Source organism: Giraffa tippelskirchi, chromosome 8 (genome assembly GCF_054371585.1).
Source record: "Giraffa tippelskirchi isolate mGirTip1 chromosome 8, T2T-mGirTip1v1.2.pri, whole genome shotgun sequence".
Taxonomy (NCBI): domain Eukaryota; kingdom Metazoa; phylum Chordata; class Mammalia; order Artiodactyla; family Giraffidae; genus Giraffa; species Giraffa tippelskirchi.
In genome coordinates this window covers 85,581,684-85,599,094 of record NC_137282.1, presented here as the reverse complement: position 1 = coordinate 85,599,094, position 17,411 = coordinate 85,581,684, and the positions used below count along the sequence as shown (strand labels likewise).

The 17,411-nt window shown below is 38.3% G+C and overlaps 1 long non-coding RNA gene across 18 annotated transcripts in view; it reads left to right on the top strand.

Moving 5' to 3' along the window:
• Positions 1–17,411, top strand: part of LOC145516377 (uncharacterized) — a 523,613-nt gene that overhangs the window by 125,710 nt on the left and 380,492 nt on the right. For 3 of the 18 annotated variants that reach the window (XR_014061349.1, XR_014061337.1, XR_014061347.1), the window contains one exon: positions 5,736–5,855. The exons of 11 other annotated variants lie outside the window; for them this stretch is intronic. This is a non-coding gene — a long non-coding RNA (uncharacterized LOC145516377). Of the gene's footprint in view, positions 1–5,735; positions 5,856–7,764; positions 7,973–17,411 lie in introns of those variants that run through there. 4 more of the 18 variants (XR_014061341.1, XR_014061345.1, XR_014061342.1 and 1 more) reach the window with 3 other exon arrangements.

Genomic DNA, 17,411 nt, shown 5'->3' with positions numbered 1-17,411 from the left:
AGATACTTCTTAAAAATACAGACTTCAGAAAACTTGAACACCAATTGCCAATCACAACCTCCTGGTTTATATGTTATACTGTCCATTATTTTAGTGCTAAATCCTGATTTTTACTATCTTTCCCCCATTACTAGTAGTACTGTTTTATACAGCCTGTGTTCAAAATTTTAATATACTTACCATTTTCTTTGCTCACTGTTTTTTCTTATATTTTAGATTTTCTTTCTGTATGATTTTCCTTGTTCTTGAAATATATCCCTTAACCAGCAATGGTTAGAGGACAATACTCAGTTTTATATTTGCTTGAAAATGTTTTTATGTCACACTCATTCTGCCACGTGAAGATACATTAAGAAATCAGCAGTCTATAGCTCCAAATGAGGGCCCTCAGCAGATCCTGATCATACCGGCACTCTCACCTTGGACTTCCAGGCTCTAGAACTGTGAGAAATAAACGTCTCTTGTTTTCAAGCTATCCAGTCTATGGTAATTAATTATAGCAGCCTGAATAGACTAAGTCAACACTTGAACCATTTGTCAACAGAATGAATGATGAAAATTCAGGATGGGGGAAGATGGGTCGGTTGTTCCTTCTGGGAACTCTCAGTCTGGCACAGAGAGGAGACACATATTGGCCTGGTTTGCAGTGAAACTTCTTTCTGTTGATGGCACTATTTTGGTTTTCTATAGAAGTACCTTTCCTCTGCAGTCTGCTCTTAGGCTGATATACAACTCCCTCAATGCCTGCTATCCAGTGGCAGAAGAGAGCAAGGGTGTGGTATCAGCAAGACTGATTTCCATGCCGAGGTGTCCATTAATTTTAAACCTCTGGTGACCTTGGGTGGTGTCTGGATGGTAAAACTGAGTTATTTACAGAATCGCAGTGATAATGATCACAGCATCTGCTTGGGAGCTCATCAGTACCTACGCAGACTTCATTATTTTTTATGATTATCGTCATGCCCACAGAAGTTCGAGGAAAGGGGGAGTCCGGGAAAATTTCCTGAGGGCTCCGGTCTGCAGTCCTCCTTTAAGTGGTCAGCCGTGCTCTCAACATCATGGTATAATAATTGTATTAGATTCCTTTTGTTTCATAAGTTCCAGCAAGTAAAACCAAGCTGTGAGTTGGGAGACTCCTTTTATTGCACATCTTTGTAGTGGTAGACTTATTGACATGAGGGGTCTTGTGAAAGCCTCATTTTAGTGGCTTGTCTGATCGCTCATGTTATTACCCAAGCAGGAAGTGGCATAGCTCGAGTTTATATGCAGATCCTCTAACTCCAGTTCTGGTCATCTTTCCACTTCAACACAGGTTGGTTGGACTTTTTCCCTAATTTTTGACGATGCTCTAGCTACTAGAGGGGACCATTACAGATCATGACCTCACAGTTCCTGTAGGGTGGACGCAGCCATTGATCTGGGTCACCTTCCTTTTGAATTGGTGTCACTGAGAATGCCACCTTCAAATGTTGCTGCCCTGATATCTTCAGTTGTCTGATGGCTATTTGTTAATGCATATTAATTTTAATGGTTCAAGTCTGTCATATTGACAAGTTGATTTTAACTCTGAGAAAGAAGTCAGGAAACCCGGGCTTTTCAGGTAACTTATGGGGCCCTCTTGTGTGATTCTGGAAAGGTTGCTTAAATCCTTTAAGGTTGCTTTTCTCATCTGTCTGAAGGAGGAGGCCTCGATGAATGATTTTTAATTATAAGAACTCTTTTTTTCCCTCAAGATGAAATCTGACATAGAATTTGGTGAATCAAACTGGTAAAACTCAGTTTGCTCAGGTTGAAGCAGAGGTGGGGCCCAGAGCATTACCTTCTTGGCCTCCCTGTTTCTCCGATAGGTGGCTCCTGAAACACTCATGCAGATGAAGTAGATGATTGTCAGACTGCTTTATTAGTTGCTACAGGGCTTTTCTTACTGCTTTCTGCCTAAGACTGGAGATTCTGAACTGTGCATCATCTGCAGGGGGCCTGACCCTGGAGCTGGATAGCCTGACTTTGAATCCCAACCCTACTTCCTGATTGGCCAGGTCACCTTTAGCCAATCACTTCATCTCCATGCATCTGTTTCTGCATCTTTAAATAAAGATAATAATAGTACCTGCCTCTCAGGGTTGTTGCAAAGATGAAAATAGTTCACTATGCAAAGCATTTAGAATAGTGGCTGGCCCTGTATAAATGGCAGCTATTATTCTTATCATCTCCAGGATCTAGCTGGGCTTTGTAGGGAGTGTAAGCTTAATAGTGACCATTAATTAACTGGTTTCTGCAGACCTGGGAGAGCTTTTAGTTATCGTGTGGTCCAATGTCTCATACATTTGCCTTTCTGGAGGCTTTCCTGGGTCATCTGTTAAGATGCAGATTTCTAGACCTCATTGTAAGACTTACTGAACCAGCATCTCCAGGGAAGCAGGATGGAAACCTGTATTTTTAACAAGTGTCCTGCTAGATATTTATAGACAAGTTGAGAAATACGATGGTGTTCAACTCATTTCACGGATAGAAACCTGCATGCATGGGAGGAGAAACCACTGGCTCAAGCTCAGAGTTAGTGGTGGAACTGGGACTAGAACCCAGGTCCCTATCCCTGATCCACGGTTATTCTCGCTCACGTTTTTGCTCTGTGTTGGCTCTGCTGTTTCTGACCAGGTGCCTGAGCTTGGCAGATTCAGCAATTTCAGGACAGTGTTACCAAAGCAGTGTTTGGTGGCAGGCACAACTTAGCTGCCAGAAGGGTACATGAGTTCTCTCTTTAGGTGGATTTTGAGCTCTCTTGTTTACTCTCGACTTTGTGCTTCTGGGATAATGATTCTCTTGGAACCTGCGTGCCCTGAATGATCTCAAAGTCTGGTAATAGTTCTTGCTGTCCAGTTTTCACAGGAACAACAATACATTTCAAAGTGCAAGTCAGTGCCAAGATGGGGGAGTGGGCAGTTAGATTAAATGAAAATGCCAAAATACTGACTACACTTAGCCAATTTGCATCATGTGAAACACTTTGGAGCCTGAGGACAGAAACCAAAAATATGTTTCTGTTCAGGGGCAGCCGACAGCACCAATTACCAGTGTTATTACTGTTATTATCATCATCATTATCATCATTCCTCTCATAAATTTGAAGGTAGGTAGCTGGACTCTGCCTTTTGGAGCAGTCCTGCAGGAAGGAAGGGCTGTGATGCATTTTAAACAAATAAGTGTGGGAGCATGTGTGGCCCCATAACTCAGCCTCTCAGCTCAAACCACAGCTCTTCGCTCTCCCACCCACAGATGTTCAGTTTTTGTATCACAGTGATGCCAATTTTCCACACCCTGCCCTTGTTCTGGCAATAAAGAACCTTAAAAAAATGTGTGCAGTGAACATATCCCCTTGGGGAAGTGTCCCCCTCTCCAGGAGGAGGGAGGCTAGAAGGGCAAAGCAGAGGGAACAAGACACAGCTGCAGTGACAGGGGAAGTGCAATCCTTTATTCCTGAAGAGCAGGTTGAGCCCTTGAACTTGAAGAGATTTAGAGATCAAAAGGTAAGATGTAAGAGTCCAGGTTCTTAGGGGAAATGCCAGTTTTAAACTCTGTGGGTGGGATTGGACCTTGCTTCCTTAGAGGGAGGAGAAGAAATTCAATTGACTGCCTTACAAAAAGAACAAAACAACTTATTTTGGTGTCCACTCTTATCCACTCAGACTAGTTCTGCTGCTTTGGATAACAAATCCAACTCCTCTTTTTATAGTAGAAGATGTTGGAGCCCAGGTGGAAATTCATAATTTTATTTTGGAGTCAAAGTCCTTGCCTTTCAGTGCTTGTCTTTTTTCCTAGGGTAGAGTTAAGTAGTGTGGGGCATTCCCAGAGTGTCAGATAGGGCAGATTTCATTTGTCCTCCTAGCTAGCCTTTTGTTCTCCACCCAAAACTTTATTTTAAGCTTTAACAATTTATGTTTCAATTGAGTAAACATTTGGCATGGTATGTAAGTTATGAGAGGAATAAACTACAGGACATCAGTTACCTGGTTTTTCTTAAATGATCCTGGACTAAGCAACCTTTTCCACATCGACAGTGCAGGAATTACTGATGTTCTTGTTGATGACATTTAGATTCTTTTGATTCCAAAATTCTTTCTTACTCTTTGAGCAATATCAAATTATATTCTTTCTAATTTTACTGTGGATTAGTAAGTATTTTGAAATGGATTGAAAATTGGAGAAACCCCTAATTTTTCAGATGTGTGTGTGTTTAGTTGCTAAGTTGTGTCTGATTATTTGTGACTCTATGAACTGCAGCATGGTAGGCTTCCCTGTCCTTCACTTTCTCCCAGAGTTTGCTCAGATTCATGTACATTGAATCAGTGATGCCATCTAAACATCTCATTCTCTGCTGCCTGCTTCTTCTTTTACTTCGAGTCTTTCCCAGCATCAAACCAGTCAATCCTAAAGGAAATCAACTGTGGATATTCATTGGAAAGATTGATGCTGAAGCTGAAGCTCCGCTACTTTTGATGCAAAGAGCCGACTCATTGGAAAAGACCCTGATGCTAGGAAAAGTTTTTCAGATAAAGAAATGGAAATGCAGGGGCTTCTCTGGTGATTCAGTGGCTAAGACTCCATGCTCCCAATGCAGAGGGCCTGGGTTCAATCCCTGGTAAGCAAACTAGATCCCACGTACCACAACTAAGGATTTGCATGGTACAACTGAAAAAAAAAGATCCCATGTGCTGCAACTAAGACCTGGCACAGCCAAATAAATAAATATTTAAAAAAAGAAATGGAAATGCAAAATAATTAAATGACTTGCTTGAAGTCACACTGATGAATAGCAGAGGTGATTATAGTTGGGCTCTTTTGATTCATCTATTGTTCTACTCTTTTAAAACTCAAGTCAGTTCACAGTGGTGTTTCTTTTTCAGCAGGTTTAACTTACGTTCTTCTACTATGTGTTCAGCACTAGACTGTTTAATATGCTTAAGTGTGTGGTGTGTATGTGTGTGTAAGTGTGTGTGTGTAAGAGTGGAAGAGATATAAGAAATGCTAATAGTCTCCTAAGTATAATACTTACAACGTAGTCAGGGATATGAGACCTACACAGGTAAAGCGATGGATGGTATAGCCCAGGGATGTTTCCCAAACTTTTATGCACATGAAAATCACTGGGAATCTTGTTAAAATGCAGATTCTGATTCTGTAGAGATGGAGAGAGTCCCAAGATACTGCACGTCTCAGACTCTCAGGTGAAGCATATGCTGTCAGAAGAAACATACTTTGAATAATAAGGCCAGGCAGCAGATAATTAAGGGGCAAATTATGTAGTATAATTATAAAACATGAAGGAGTTGAGAGTAATAAAGGGTAATCAGGGAAAGTTTCATGGAACACGTGGAATATGAGCTCCCTCTTGAATTATGGTCTGACTTTGAATTGGTAAAGGGGTTAGACAAAGGGGTAAAGTAAGTTAAGAGTAAAGGCACGGGGGCAGGAATGAGTGAAATATGCTTGTGAGTTGGTGAGGAAATAGTGCTGCCTGGATTGAAGGGGGTAAGGTGCTGTGGTAGGCAGCCACTGAGATGGCCCTGTTAACTCCCATTTCTGGTATTTATGCCCGTGTGTAATGCCCTCCGTTACGTGTGGCTTGTGTCTGGTGACTCACTTCTAAGGAATAGAGTACAGCAAAAGTGGTGGGGCTCCATTTCCAAGAGCCTGACTTCCGACCTGTTCTCTCTGTTGCACCATCACTTTCTCTGAAGGAAGTCAGCTGACAGGTGATGAGCTGCCCTGTGGCCCCGGTGGCCTCTGTGGCAGGGAGCTGATGTGATGTCTCCGGTCAATAGCCAGCGAGGAACTGAGGTGTTGCAACAGCCATGTGGGTGAGTCGGAAGCAAATTCTTTCTGAGTCAAATCTAGATGGCTACAGTGTTGGCAGATGTCGAGAGGCTGAGCCAGAGGATGCAGCTAAGCCACTGCTAGAGTCCTGGCCCACACAAACTGTGAAATAATTATGTTTGCTGTTTTAAGATGCTAAATTTGGAGGTAGTTTGTTACACAGCCAGGGATCACTCATACAGTTGGATACAATTTTGAAAAGAGGAGGTAGTGTAAAATCTAATTGTGGAGCAGGAAGGGATTTGAAAGACTGGTGCAACAATTAGAATATGATGTGAAAAATGAGTTCTCTCACACACACAGAGCTTTATGGAGATATAATTTGTACCTCATGTAATTTACTCATTTAAAGTGTGTAGCTCTGGTTTTTGGTATATTCACAGAATTATGAAACTGTCACCACAATCCATTTTGGGATACTTTCATCATCCCTCAAAAAAGATCATGTACCAGTCAGCAATCACATCCCATTTCCTCCCTGACCTCCCAGTCTAAGGCAACCACTAATCTACTATCTGTCTTTATGAATTTTCCTATTCTGGACATTTCAGATGAATAAAATGATATAATAGTTGGACTTTTTGTGTCTAGCTTCTTAGTGTATTTTTAAGATTTCTCTGTGTTATATAGCATGTCAGTATATTGTGACTTTTTCATGTTGAATAATATTACATTGTATGGATATATTACATTTTGTTTATCCCTTGACAAGTTCGTGGTTGTTTGAGTCATTTCTACTTTTTGGCTGTTACAAATAATGTTGCTATGAACTTTCATCTAAAAGATTTTATGTGGATTGTGTTGTTTTTTTTTTTTTTGGACCGTGCTTTCATTGTTCTAGAGTATATGCCTACAAGTAGAATTCCTGGGTCATATCATAACTCCAACATTTTGAGGAACTGTCACACAGTTTTCCAGAGTGGCTGCACTGTTTTTCAAATACTCGAGAATTAATAATATGTAAGGATTCCAATTTCTTCAAATTCTTGCCAGCACTTGTTACTATCTGTCTTTTTAATTATACCTATCCTAAGGAAATGGCTACCCACTCCAGCATTCTTACCTGGAGAGTCCTGTGGACAGAGGAACCTGGCAAGCTACAGTCCATGGGGTTGCAAAAAGTTGGACACAACTGAGCAGCTTTCGATGATCCAACAGATTTTGCCAATTTGATCTCTGCTTTGACTATGCCAAAGCCTTTGACTCGGTGGATCACAACAAGCTGTGGAAAAGTCTCAGAGAGATGGGCATACCAGACCACCTGACCTGCTTCTTGAGAAATCTGTATGCAGGTCAGGAGCCAACAGTTTGAACTGGACATGGAACAGACTGGTTCCAAATCAGGAGGAGTATGTCAAGACTGTATATTGTCACCCTGCTTATTTAACTTATATGCAGAGTATAATGAGTATCATGAGAAATGCTGGACTGGATGAAGCACAAGCTGAAATCAAGATCGCCAGGAGAAATATCAATAACCTCAGATATGCAGATGACACCACCCTTAAGGCAGAAAGCAAGAACTAAAGAGCTTCTTGATGAAAGTGAAAAGAGGAGAGTGAAAAAGTTGGCTTAAAGCTCAACATTCAGAAAACTAAGATCATGGCATCTGGTCCCATCATTTCACGGCAAATAGATGGGGAAACAGTGGAAACAGTGACAGTCTTTATTTTTGGGGGCTCCAAAATCACTGCAGATGGTGACTGCAGCCATGAAATTAAAAGACATTTACTCCTTGGAAGAAAAGCTATGACCAACCTAGATAGCATATTAAAAAGCAGAGACATTATTTTGCCAACAAAGGTCCGTCTAGTCAAAGCTACGGTTTTTCCAATTGTCATTTATGGATGTGAGAGTTGGACTATAAAGAAAGCTGAGCGCCAGTGAATTGATGCTTTTGAACTGTGGTGTTGGAGAAGGCTCTTGAGAGTCCCTTGGACTGCAAGGAGATCCAACCAGTCCATCCTAAAGGAAGTCAGTCCTGAATATTCATTGGAAGGACTGATACTGAAGCTAAAGCTCAGCTTTTTAAAGTATTTTGGCCACCTGATGCGAAGAGCTGACTCATTGGAAAAGACCCTGATGCTGGAAAAGATTGAAGGTGGGAGGAGAAGGGGACAACAGAGGGTGAGATGGTTGGATGGCATCACCGACTCAATGGACATGAGTTTGGGTAAACTCTGGGAGTTGGTGATGGACAGGGAGGCCTGGAGTGCTGCAGTCCATGGCGTTGCGAAGAGTAGGATATGACTGAGCGACTGAACTGATTGACTGAACTGAGTGGCTTTCACAGTGTGTATGAAGTAGTATGTCATTGTGATTTTGCTTTGCATTTTTCTAGTGACTGATGCCCAAGCATCTTTTCATGTGCATATTTACCATTTGTATTGCCTCCTCAGAGAAATATCTATTCAACTCTTTTGTTCATTTTTAAATTGTGCTGTTTTTATTATTGAGTAGTAAGGGTCCTTTACATATTTTAGATACAAGTCTCATCATATTTATGATTTGTAAAAATATTCTCCCATTCTGTGGATTGTCTTTTGAAGGTATCCTTCAAAGCACGTACGCACTAATAAGTCTTGTCAGACTTGGTGCGACCTTAAGGACTGCATCTCGTCAGGCTCCTCTGTCCATGGGATTCTCCAGGCAGGAATACTGGAATGAGTTACTGTACCTTCCTCCAGGAAATCTTCCTACCCAGGGATTGAACCTGTGTCTCTTATGTCTCTTGCATTGGTGGGCGGGCGGGTTCTTTACCACTAGCACCCCCTGAGAAGCCCCTTTCAAAGCCCAATTAAAACAACTGGTTTTAATTTTGATGAAGCCTAATTTATCTTTTTTTTTTCCTAGTCATTTATACTTCAGGCACTAAGCTTTGCTTTGCCCAAGGTCTCTAAAATTTAACCCTATCTCTTCTAGGATCTTTGTAGCTTTAGCTTTTATATTTACATATAATATACATTGGAAGTTAAGTTTTGTGTATAGTATAAGGAAGAGGTTCAACTTCATTCTGTTACATACAGCTGTCCCAGCACTATTTCTTGAAAAGACTTTTCCCCATTGAATTGTTTTATGTTCTTTTTGAAAATCAATTGACTGTAAATGTGAGGATTTATTTTTAATAATTTTATTAAAGTGTTAATTTCAATGATTCATTTTATTCTTAATTAATTTAATTTTATTAATTTTATTCCATTGATCTATATGTCTAAGCTTATGCCAGTGCCACACTGTCTTGTTTACATTAGCTTTGTGAAAATCTTTGAAATCAAGATGTGTGAATCCACCTATTTTGTTCTTCTTTTTCTCAAGCTTGTCTTGACTGTCCTGGGTCCTTTGCATTTTTATATGAATTTTCAGATTCACTCATCAAATTTTGCAAAAATTCAGCTGGGGTTTTGGCAGAGATTGTGTTGATTCTGTACATCAATTGGGGAATATTGCCATCTTAAAGATAGTTAGTCTTTTACCCATGAATATAGCCGTCTTTGCATTTATTTAAATATTTTAAATTTCTTCATGTATGTTTAATAATTTTCAGAGTACAAGTTTTACACTTATGGCTAAGTATTTTACTCTATTTATTACTATTATTTTGTTAATTTCATTTTTGATTGCTCATTGCTGTTATATAGAAGCACATTGATTTTTGTATATTATTCTTGTACCCTATAACATTATAAACTCATTTATTACTTTTACCAGTTTTTTAATGGATTCTTAGGGTATTCCATGTATAAGATCATCTCATCTACACATGGAGATTGATTCACTTTTTCCTGTCTGATCTATATGCCTTTTATTTCTCTTGCTTACCTAATTGCTCTGGCTAGAACTTCCAGTACCACACTGAGTAGAAGCAGCAAGAGTTGATATTCTTTTCTTAGTTCTCATCTTAGGAGGAAGGTATTCAGTCTTTCATCTTTAAATATAATGTTAGCTGTGGGTTTTTTTATTTGTTTGTTTAGTAAATGCCTTTTATCAGATTGAGGAAGTTCCTTCTATGCCTAGTTTGTTGAGTGTTTTTGTCATGGAAAGTGTGTTAGTTTTTTCTGGTTCTGTTGATGTGATCATTTGGTTTTTGTCCTTTTTTCTCCAAATTGATATGAAGTATTACACTGAGTTTTTAATGTTAAACCAAACCTTGCATTCCTAAAACAAATTCTTCTTGATCATGTATCATCCTTTTTATATGTTACTGGGTTTGGTTTGATATTATTTTATTGAGACTTTTTGAGACTATATAAGTAGAATATATTGGTCAATAGTTTTCTTGCAGTGTCTTTGTCTGGTTTGTTACCAAGATGACAACTCATAGAATTACTTGGGAACTATTTTCTTCCTCTTTTTTTTGGAGGAGTAGAATTTGTGAAAAATTGTTATTAATTAAAAAAATCTTTAGTAGAATTCACCACCGAAGCCATCTGTGTCTAAGTTTTGCTTTGTGGGAAGCTTTAAAGTAATTAATGCAACTTCCTTAATTATATAAGTCTGTTTAGAATTTCTATTTTTTCTTGAGTCAGTTTTAGTAATTTGTGTCTTTCTAAGAGTTTGTCCATTTTTAAAAGTTATATGATTTGTCCATTTTTAAAAGTTATATAATGAGTTCACAGTATTCCCTTATAATCTTTTTGAATATTTTGAGATCAGTGGTGATATTTCCTATTTCATTCCTGATTTTAGCAATTTGAGTCTTCTCTCATGTTTTTTTTTTTTTTCCTGGTCGGTTAGCCCAAAGTTTTGCTAACATTGTCCTTTCAAAAGACCATGTTTTGGTCTCGTGATTTTTCTTTTTCCCTTTTCTCTTCCCCATTTCATTAATTTCCAGTGTAATGCTTATCACTTCCTGCCTTCTGCATGCTTTGCCTTTATGTGATCTGCTTTTTCCAGTATGTTAAGATGAAAGGCAAGTTACTGATTTGAAATTTTTAAAAAAAAATATAGACATTACTAACTGTAAATATTCTTCTAAGCATTGCTTTATTTGCATGCCATGTTTTAGTATGTTATGCTTTTATTTTCATTCATTTCAAAGGTTTTAATTTCTCTTTTTTCTTCTTTGATCCACTGATTATTTAGAAAGGTGTTATTTAATGTGCACATATATGCAAGTGTTCTAAATTCCTTTGTTATTGATTTATATTGATTATTTCCTTCCATGATTCTAGTTGGTAGACACACTTTGTATGATTTTATTTAGAAAATTTACTGAGGCTTGTTTTATCATCTAGCACATGCTGCTGCTGTTGCTGCTGCTAAGTTGCTTCAGTCGTGTCCGACTCTGTGCAACCCTGTTGACAGCAGCCCACCAGGCTCCTCTGTCCACTGGATTCTCTAGGCAAGAACACTGGAGTGGGTTGCCATTTCCTTCTCCAATGCATGAAAGTGAAAAGTGAAAGTGAAGTTGCTCAGTTGTGTCCGACTCTTCGCGACCCCACGTACTGCAGCCTACCAGGCGCCTCCATCCATGGGATTTATCAGGCAAGAGTACTGGAGTGGGTTGCCATTTCCCTCTCCATCCAGCATATAGTGGATCCTAAAGACATTTTTGTGTGTACTTGGGAAGAATGCATACCCTACAGTTGTTGGTTAGAGCATTCTATACATGTCTGTCAGGTCTTAGTTGTTTCATAGTATTGTTCAATACTATTTCTTTTTTGATCTTCTCTCTAATTTTTCTGTCCTTCTGGAAAGAAATAACAGATGCTGTTGAGTCATTTATTCCCCCCTTCAGTTCTGTAAGTTTTTGTATATTTTGGGGGTTCTATTGTTAAATGCTTATGTTTATAATTGTGTTTCTGATAGATTGACCATTTTATTATTATAAAGTTAAAAAATAGATAAATAAACTAATTTTTTAAAAAAAAAATCTTTATTCTCTAGTAACTTTTTCGTTTGTCTTAGCATCTAGTTTGGCTGATGTTAATGTAGCTCCTCCAGCTTTCTTGTGGTTGTTTTTTGCATCATGTATCTTTCCCTGTCCTTTTACTTTCAGAATTTTTTTATCTTTGAATCTACAGTGTGTTTTCTGCACAGCAAATAGTTGGAGCTTGTTTTTAATCCAGTCTGACAATCTCTGACTTTGATTGAGTTGCTTAATTCATTTACATTTAATGATATTATTGACATAGTTGGAGTTGCATTTGCTATTTTGCTATTTATTTTCTATATAGCTCCTGTTTCTCTGTTCCTCCTTTACTGCCTTCTTTTGCATTAAATAGTTTCTAGTGTAACATTTTAATTCCATTAAAGAGTGTTTCCCACTATGTTGGTTAGTAATTAAGTTAGTAATTAAGAAGAAGGAGCCCTTATGTGTGCTTTGAACTTTCAAACTTTCCTCTTCACCTTGAGTAAGATTGATTTTGTTAAAGTCATTCCTAGTTGCAGAAGTGTTTCCATGATTGAATCTGATTCTTGATCTACTGATAACTGGTTAATTTACACAGTTAGAGCTTTTTCCCCACGTGGAGACTATCCAGTCATGATTGCTTCTCACATTTTTCCTCGAGGAGAAAAATCTATATTTATATTAATGGCTTTAAAGTGGTCACAAGGCAATTGACGACTATTTGCCCTTTTTAATTTATAGCTGTTTACCCTTCGCTTTGTTTCTCAAAAACAGTTCTTGGCACAATCTTATAAATGAAAGCCCAGTTTTTCAGATCTAGGCAGCTGCTAAGCTTTGGATCTGTGAATATTGCGTGCTTGTGTGCTAAGTTACTTCAGTTGTGTCTGACTCTTTGAGACTCTGTGGGCTTGTCTGCCAGGCGCCTCTGTCCATGGGATTCTCCAGGCAAGAATACTGGAAAGGGTTGCTGTGTCCTTCTCCAGGGGATCTTCCCAACCCAGGGATTGAACCCATGCCTCTTACGTCTCCTGCTTTGGCACGTGGATTCTTTGCCACTAGCACCACCTGGTAAGCCCCTGTGAATTTTACCATCATGTAAATTCAGGACTGACTATGGAGAGTGGCTAAGAAGCTTTGTATTTGAAAGGAAGCTTGTTGCTTAAAGTAGCTCATAGGTGGTGGTATATCATTCGTATGAACTTTCAGATTTGGTTTCTGTGGCTATTTCCTTTTCCACAGGCTCTTTTCTGCTCCCCCAACCCTCTCACCATTGCAGATTCTGCTTTGTTCTCTGATGAATTTTCTATTAAACCCAAGAGCGTTGTGCCTTTATAGAAGCAAGTAACTTAAAGAAAATTAAGCCATTTTGATTTTGAAATTCCAAACTTTAATAATAGCAATGTAAAGCCTTTGAAAATATTACTCATTTCTACTTAAAACATCCCTGGGAAGTGAGTCAGTGTTTTATTTTTCTCTGTTGGATGTTCTTAGCTAGGGACCATCAAAAGAAGTCAAGGCAAGGTTAAATCATTTGTATAAAACTCAGGTGAAGAAGCTAGAGTGAAAATCCAGGTCCTTGTATCCTGACACTTTTTCTCCGGGTCATTTTTCTCTCTAAAACAGCATTCTGTTCCCAAAATAATACCAGGAGTTGACTTGATATTTCTTTTCATGACACAAACAAGAGAAAAAAAAAGTTTACATTGTCATAAATGGATTGATAAGTGACTACATGAATGAGAGGTGGGGGTGGCAGAGGTAATTCTTCCTTCTGGGATAAAGTCAGAACTCTGCATTATGCTTCTGGCTTTTCAGTGTTGGGCATTGCTCACATCCCTTCATATCTCTCATGGATAATCCTCCATATGTGAGGCAGAGCTCATCATAAAATGGTTGTGAGGAGGCATTGTCAGAAATGCTTTATGGTAGTCACATCAACTGGGCTTGTGGTTGAAGGCTGGAGGTGGGAAAAAAGCCACAGAATTCACTCATCAGCCTGACTGTGGACTGTCCAGTCTTGACTCTGTGCCCTCACAAACCCACATGAAAATTCTCTGCTTTATATTCTCATTTATAAAAAAAGTTTTCTTGATTCTAAGATGATATACACTTTAAGATGTCATCAATTGCATCGTTAGGGAGAAGCTTCCATATCCAGTATATTTGCCTATGGAAAAAGGGATCCCAATTTTAGAAATATTCATACGGAAAGCATGTATCCTAGAAGCAAGGACGTGAGGTATTTGCTTAAAACTTTTCCACCATTTTCTTTTCCTAGTTGAATCTGCCTTCTCAAATGCCCTAAGAAAGGACTATGTAGAGGGTCTTGTTTCTTTGGTCCCTAATAACTAGCAAGGCCATGGGCAATCTGTGCTGGTGGTCCTCAATTCAAGATGTGGTATTTTCTGGGTATCCATAGGATGTGCCATGCTATGAAATTATGTATTTCCCTGCATTTCAATCCAGAAAATTCTAAGTTCTGTAAAGAAAAACAAAAGACAAAGACAAGAGCCCTAAATGCTCCACTAAACCTTAGAGTAAATGAAATATTCATTTACTAGATAAATAGTAAGATGAGCTCATTTGTTTTGTATGTTTCTATTTGACACCCTTTCAATGAGAGAATTTTCCTTCCATTTACTAGATCTTTAAAGAGGTATAGTAATGCCAAGAGATGATGCAAAAAACTATGTCATGGAAGGTTAACATAGGCTATAAAACTGTGGTGTCTCTGACCTCTTGACTGTTTTTTGGGTAGGTTTTTTTTTTTTTTTTTTTTTGCTTTTTAAATGACAGCTGATATTATTATGTTCCCATGGTGTCACATTGCTCAATTTCAGTTGCTTGCTTCTGGTTAAGATGTTTGGTTTTGGTACAGCAAATGAAAACTAAACCATGCCTTGTATTTGGTGAGAACAGTAGGATGTGGGGAGAGCTACTCTGTACATCTAAATGTCATGCGTATTGGGGTAAGAAAATATATTGGTCCTGCAGTGGGTTGTTGATTAAGGGTGCCGTTATGTGGTCTTTCAAAGCCCTTCTGCTGTGGTTCTCATCTGAAGTAGAGTCTATGTAGAGCTGTTTTCTGTTAGACGCACTGCATTCCCCTCCAGAGATTCTGGCACATGGGTTTAAAGGGCTGTTTTAGACACCACACACAGGTACAAGTTATATGAAAAAGTTCTGAGTGTAATTTTGACACCCTTTCTGTCTTGCCTTATTCTTGATTGAAGAACTAATAATCTACTATAAAGTAGAATTTCCACAGTGAAATATTCTTGGTATTAAACAAAGGGTTGTTTTATGACACCTTCTGTGCTGAGAATTAGAGCCTCTTTTCAAGTGCTGTTTATTAGGTTTTATCTTTTACTCCTAACAGTTGTTCCCCTTGTAGTCCTGTATTACCCGTGGACCCTATTGATCCATACTCTTTTGCTGGAGTGAAGCCTATCTCTTCCAGTCAATTTCTTTATCATCTTCCTCCATGAACTAAGTCCATGCCTAAATCTACTAATTCTACTTCCTTGTCTCGGTAATATTTTAAGATTTCAAAATCATTTTTTTATATTTAAAGGTCAGCACTGGTTTGACCTCTTTCCTGAAACTTTCCTCAACTTTTCTTCAAGGAAATGTTTTTCTGCTGTGATTTCTCTAGCATTTATTGTTGTCATCTCACATTTGGCTTTTACTAATTTATGTTTTTTTCCCAGTCGTTTCTTCTGCATTTTCAAGCGTCTTTCACACTCCTAGATAGCATATAAAATATAGTATGTTGCTTTGTAAACTTGATAGTACTTAAGATACTATTCAGCACATATTAATTAATAGTAATATCCTGGTAATGGTAAATTAATTTGAATTGTGCTTTTTCCTCAGATTTTGATTTTATGGTAGTGTTCTCATTGAAAGTTTTCATCCACTAGCATGGAAAAGTATGAGCCTGAGATATGTTTAAGTAACAGTGAGCTAGCATCATTATAGTGTTTTGTCTCATTGAATAATGTTAAGTACTTGAGTATGCATGAAATTAAACCTTGTGTAAATTACTCAGAAGACAAAATTTCTGCCCCCTAGAAAATTATATTTACACTAACATTGCATCTAATGAGCATAAACATTTTTTAGAAGTGCCAAAGTTTATAATAAATATTGATATTTTCTTATATAAGAATTGTGGAAAGCCACAAAATAATTTTACTGTGCAAGTATAGTAAACGTATTCATGCACTCACTGGTGATGCACAGTCTATGAATATATTTTAGAAAATGTCTGCTGAAAATCTTTAATTAAAACTACTGATTTATGAAGGCAAGCATAAAATGAAAAAATAGAGCAGAAAGAAGGCCTTGGAACAAAAATTGTCTGGTTTGTAAAATATTCAGAAAAATATCATAACTACATTTCCTTATTGATGGGGCAGCAATGTTTTTCTTTCTTTTATTACAAGAATGACACATTTTACTGTTAAATTTATAACATTTCCTTCATTTCAATATCACCTGCTTAACTATGATTAGTATTCATCATTATTATTCCACACATTTATTGTGTTGTAACTCACATATTCAGTCTCTGCTTTAAGTTTGAGAACACAAGAGATACTTGATGAAAATATGGTTGACTCTTTTTAATACCAGTCACTAAGAAAATTAAAGTGTAAAGGACAAGTTGATTATCTTCCAGCTTTACCCTTGCCTCTGGGCACAATCATGCAAAGATTGGTTTTGGAAGAAAAATTTATTGCCTGCTTACAGTTGCGTATGAGATTTAAAACTTTTTAACTGCTTTCTCAGGACTGTCAGGAAAAGAAAGCTGCTTTTTCTCAACATCAAAATGTGTTTTCCAAGAGTGAGAGGTAAATGTTCAAATGATGAAGAGAAATCACTTACCCTGGTTTGTTAGTGAAAACCTGTCAGGTGTTAACAATTTCTCATTGTGCTTTGGGACATTTTTTCGTTGTTCAGTTGCTGAGTCATGTTTGACTCTTTGCGATCTCTTAGACTGCAGCACGCCAGGCTTCACTGTCCTCCACTATCTCCTGGAATTTGCTCAAATTCATGTCCATTGAATCAGGGATGCTATCTAACCATCTCATCCTCTGCTACCCCCTTCTCCTTTTGCCTTCAGTCTTTTCCAACATCAGGGTATTTTTTAATGAGTCAGTTCTTCGCATCAGGTGGCTAAAGTATTGGAGCCTCAACTTCATCATCAATCCTTCCAGTAAATATTCAGGTTTAATTTCATTTAGGATTGGCTAGTTTGATCTCCTTGTGGTTCAAGGGACTCTCAAGAGTCTTCTCCAACACCACAGTTCAAAAGCATCTATTCTTCAGTGCTCAGCCTTTTTTATGGTCCAATTCTCCCATCCATACATGACTAGTGGAAAAACCATAACTTTGACTATACGGACCTTTGTCAGCAAAGTGATGTCTTTGCTTCCAGCTGTCTGAATGGGGAAGATCCCCTGGAGAAGGAAATGGCAACCCACTCCAGTATTCTTGCCTGGAAAATTCCATGGACAGAGAAGTGTGATGGGCTGCAGTCCATGGGGTCGCAAAAGAGTTGGGCATGACTTAGTGACTAAACAACAACAGCAACAAGTTCTATCGTATAACAGCAGGTCTTTGTTGTATTATCATCCCTTTAGACGCTACACATGGACATCACCAGATGGTCAACACCGAAATC